We start from the raw sequence: 5,209 nt of genomic DNA on the forward strand, positions 1-5,209 counted from the left end.
AAATGGGCTCCCAAATTTCAGGGCTAAAGCCCCAATAAAAGTTTACATCTCATTTGTATACTAGTTAAACACAAGTGTTCTGTAGGGAATCATCTGTGCGGAGATGCGGGGACTTGTACTTTGTGGGACTTCCATCCAGTAGGACCTTGGGCCCTTTCACTCCAGCCAAGGGTGGAAGGTCAGTGAGCGTGGAGAATTGCATGAGACATCTGTATGCTCAGACCCGGTATTGCTTTATATCACTCTCACCCTCATTCCACTGGGCAGAACTCAGACACATGACTATACACATGCTTCATAGGCTGAGGAAATATTATCTGGCCAAGATTTGTGCTCAGGAAGTAGAGGAAGTCGGTTTTGATGAATATACAGCAATATGATGAATATAGTACATACATATTTTTCAGATACCGCATGTTTGTCAAACGCAGAACTCAGCAAGCTATAGCCTCTGGTAAATCTAGCAGACTACTTGTTTTGGTGTATCCCATGAGCTAAGAATGCTTATTACATTTTCAAATAGTTGGGGGAATATAAGAAAGAAGATATACAATGGCCATCATTTACGGTCTGCAAAGCTTAAATATTTATTATCTGGGGTCCTTTATAGAAAATAATAGCCAACTCCTTTTACCTGTATCATTTAGTGTCCTGGAAAGAAACAGATGTCACCCTCAAAATAACATCTTCTGAGGGGACTTGTATTCATTTTCTGCTGTAGCAGAACAGGTTACCATAAATTTGGAGGCTTAAAACAGCACACATGTATTATCTCATAGTTTCTGTGGATCAGGAGTCTGGGCACAGCTTATGGTCCTTGCTCAAGGTCTAACCAGTTTACAATCCAGGTTTTGGTGGGGGCTATGGTCTCATCACAGGCTTGAACTGGGGCAAGATTCTTTTCCAAGAGACCTCCTGTTGTTGGCAGAATTCATCCCCTTATAGTTGTAGGACTGAGGTCTTCATTTTTATGCTGACCAAAGGCTGCCCTCAGGTTCCAGAGGCCACCCACAGTTCTCTGCCATGGAACCCTCTCCATGGGCAGCTCACAATAAGACTGCTTTTTCAAGGCCAGAAGAGCCTTAGGTAGTACAACCTAATTGAGGAGTGACATTCCCTCACCTTTGTGATGTTCTATTGATAGAAAAAATGACAGATTCCACCTGTGCTCAAGGAGAAGGGATTCCACATAGGTATGACCCATTTGTGTGTGGGGGGGGGTGGGGGTTGGGGCCTGAGGGTGTGTCAGCCACAGGATATTTACAAAGGTTTAGCAAAGTTGAGGCAAACCCATAAGGGACAGGGAAACTCTAGACTGGGTGAAGCTTTTGCCACTGTGAGGCATGAAGGGAAAAGGGGAGACAGTGCGCCCAGAAGTGGATGAGGCTTCTAGCCGCAGGAGAGGACCACCTGTCAGGACCTGCTACCCACAGGAGGAGGCCTAGCAGAAAGCTGGGGGCAGAGGGAGGGGGGAGTAAAAGTCAGAGCTTCTCTTTCTTTCAGTACTCCGTCTGCTGCTTGACCCACCCCCACCTTATCCAGCGGAAAGGCTGAGGGCAGACTGGAGACTGATGGAAGCAATCCACAGAAATCAGCCTCTTAGGGCAGAGAACAGGGTAGAAACGGTTGGAGAATGGATCTGGAGGAGCAAATGAAAGAAATCCCAAACATAGGGCTTTTGTCTTCCTCAAGTTTCAAGGACAAGAGCACGTTTCAAATGATCAGTCTAATATTTGTCCACAGCAAAATCGAGAATCACCAGGGTCTGCAACCATACAGAAGACCACTAAGCCTCCTCGGAATCATCTGAAGAGACAACACAACTTGGCTCGACTCAGAGGTAGGTTGATCTCAGACAATACTGATGCTTACCCAGCTCCTGGAAAGAAAACCGCAGTGGCACATATTCCAATCAAATGATACAGTTCGAGAATGTTCTTTACGGAAAAACATGAATACAGCTCCACCCAACACCGGGAGCAGGGGACACCTGCTAGTACTTCCCATTTGCATGTCTAGCTTAGCGTCTGTCCTTAAATGAGTTATGAGCCTTTTCCCACTGACTCAGGCCCGCTTTAGAAACAGAGGCACGCTCCATCTGGGGAAAGGTGGTATTTAAAAGACTAGCCTTTCAGTAAGCAAATTTCTAAATGGTAGAGCCATTTGACTACTAGGTTGGCTTCCCCAGACAGCTGCTCAGCGACATCAGCTGCAGCTTGGAGATGGTGCCTTTAAAAAGCAGGAACATATTGGATCTAGAATTGCTAATAGATAATTAGGGAGACAAAGGCAAAGGAATTAAGGCACATCATTCTTTGGCATGTTTCTAGACGTTTTTTGTTTTGTTTTAGGCATATAAGAGAAGAGACGGTGATTATTCAAAAGTGAGTTTGGAATTGCTATCATTCTTAACTAGTACATTCATAGAATGTAAGTATGTCTTGTATACAATAATACCAAAAGTACTAGAGATGCAGGAAGTGAGAACAGATTTTAGAAACAAGGGTTTGAGCAGGAATCTACTGCTAATAAAAGTTCAGTAAGTCCTTTGGTTAATACAGGAGGCTTTCCTTCGTATCACTTCCTCTCACACCCTAGCACCCAATAAGATATTGCTGCCTAATTGAAAAGTTTTCTAATAAGAGTTTAGGTAGAACTAATTTAAGAGAACTCATTTGCTAAATATAATAACATGGCAGACTCTCTATAGCAACTTTACTGGTTTCCTATAAATAGAAAATTAATTAATGGTGAAGAAAATAAAGCAGTAACCACACCAGACTGTGAAGAGAAGTATTATTTTAAACTTGTATTAACTGTTAGTTCATTACAATAAATTACAATGGCCATGGGACGTTGGTCTGGATACCAAATTTACTTATTATTCGTGCTACTGGAATCAGATACCATATGAGTTCATAATGATGACATATTTTAAGTCTTACCATAAAACATGCAGCGTGTAAAACTACGAGCAGCAAAGTTTTGCTATCTCCCTGGGCTATACAAATACATACTTAAAAATGAGTATCTTGGAGTGCCTGGGTGGCTCAGTCGGTTAAGTGTCTAACTCATGATTTTGGCTCAGGTCCTGATCTCATGGTTCGTCAGATCAAGCCCCGTGTCAGGTTCTACGCTGACAGCCCGGAACCTGCTTGGGATTCTCCCTCTCCCTCTCTGCCCCTCCCCTACTTGTGCTCTCACTCTCTCTCAAAATAAATAAATAAACTTTGGGGCACCTGGGTGGCTCTGTTGGTTAAGCGTCCAACTTTAGCTCAGGTCATGATCTCATGGTTCATGGGCTTGAACCCCACATTGAGTTCTGTGCTGTCAGCTCAGAGCCTGGAGCCTGCTTGGGATTCTGTGTTTCCCTGTCACTCTGCCCCTCCCCTAGTCAAGTTGTCTCTCTGTCTCTCTCTCTCTCAAAATAAATAAACATTAAAAAAATTTTTAAAGAAAATGAGAATCTTTAAGAATTAGGTATAAAGGAATATTTTTAACTTCTTTTTTGAATCTTTTATATCAAATATTACTTTTATACTACAAAAGTAAAATTTATTTTTTAAAAATCAAACTGACATAGGGAGGAGCCAAGATGGCGGAACAGCATGGAAGTTTTTTATGTGTCTCACGTCCATGAAATACAGCCAGACCAATACTAAACCATCCTACACACCTAGAAAACTGATCTGAGGATTAACACAACAATCTGCACAACCGAAAACACGGAATTCACCAGGTATGCAGTGTAGAGAGGTGAACTTGGGGAGATAGAAGCCACAGAGGTCAGGGAGGTGCTTTTGCAGGTGGAGAGAGGATGGAGATGGGGGGGAGATAATATGGGAAAAGTACCCTCCCACAAAAGCAGCTGGAAAGAAAATGGAAAAGTGGAAATAGCCGCAGGGACGGAGCTAAAAAGGGAGAAAGGAGAAAGGAGCAAGGAAAGGGTTTAAATTCCATTAAGACTATAAACAGGGGGAGTGCAGAGTCTGAAACTCCGTAGCTCCATACCTGGCGGTGCTCTGGTGAGAAGGGCGAATTCCCAGGAGCAGAGTGGAGTCCGGGGTTCTTCAGGTCACAGGAGGAGAGGCGGTTCCCCTGCTGGGAGGACACCTGGTAGAGGCTATGTGGGTCCCCCAAAGGCAAGGCTCCAGTGGACCCGGCAGAACAACCACATTCCCTGGTGCTGGAACAAGGTCGTTAAGGGCGAAGCCGGGGGCCAGATGCGTGTCGTGATTTTCCATAATCCCTGAGGCGCTGCTGCTACACTGTCTTGCAAACTTTTTCTTTTTCTGGGGCGGACTGGCACCGGCCGCAGTCTCTGGGCGTCGGCAGCAGCACAGCCTCGAGCATTCCTGGGAGCGGCCGGCACCCGGCCATTGCTCGGTGAGACCCTCCCGCAGACGGGCAGATCAGGTCAAAGCCGCAGTCCCTCAGAAATAAGCGGTCGGGAAAAACAGCCGCATCTGAGACAAAACTCAGGATGGAGGTGGTGCCTGGGATTTGGTCACGGACCGTGTAAAAGCGGGGAGTGGATGGAAGCCGAAGACAAAGGACGGGCGGGTAATTGCTGATCCGGGAGAACAGAGTTCCTATACTGGACACCATTTTCACTGCTCTCGCGCATGCCCATATGCACCTACAAGCACCGCAACAATCCAACCCAATAAGCTAAGCAGCGCCATCTAGTGGAGAACAGAGCCATTACCAAGCCCCGCCCAACTGGGCTAACCTCGCTCTTCAGGAACACAAGTTTCTCCACCTGCTTAGTTTACAGACTATAAAATGCTTCATAGTTTGACTTCTAGGGGAAAACGAAGTAAATTCAATCGTATTTCAGTCTTTTCATTCGTCCATCTATTTAATTTTCTTTTTTTTTCATCTCTGTCATTTCTTTTTCTTGAATACAGAAAGAGAAAAAATTATTTTTATTTTCAATTTTTATTAAAAATATTTTTCTTTAACTTTTTTCTGCTATATTTTTTCTTTTTTGTAAATTTTTTCAAATTTTGTTTTACTTCCATCATTTCATTTTATTCTATTTCAGTGTATTCATTTTTTCAAAATTTCAAACAATTTCCTTTTTTTTTTTTCCCCTTTTTTTCTCTAATCTATCAAGCCCCTTTCAAAACCCAGACCAAAACACACCTTGGATCTAGCTTCATTTATCTGATTTGTGTGTGTGTGTATGTTGTTTTTAATTTTTCAA

The sequence above is a fragment of the Panthera tigris genome, chromosome D3 (assembly GCF_018350195.1).
Source record: "Panthera tigris isolate Pti1 chromosome D3, P.tigris_Pti1_mat1.1, whole genome shotgun sequence".
Classification (NCBI taxonomy): domain Eukaryota; kingdom Metazoa; phylum Chordata; class Mammalia; order Carnivora; family Felidae; genus Panthera; species Panthera tigris.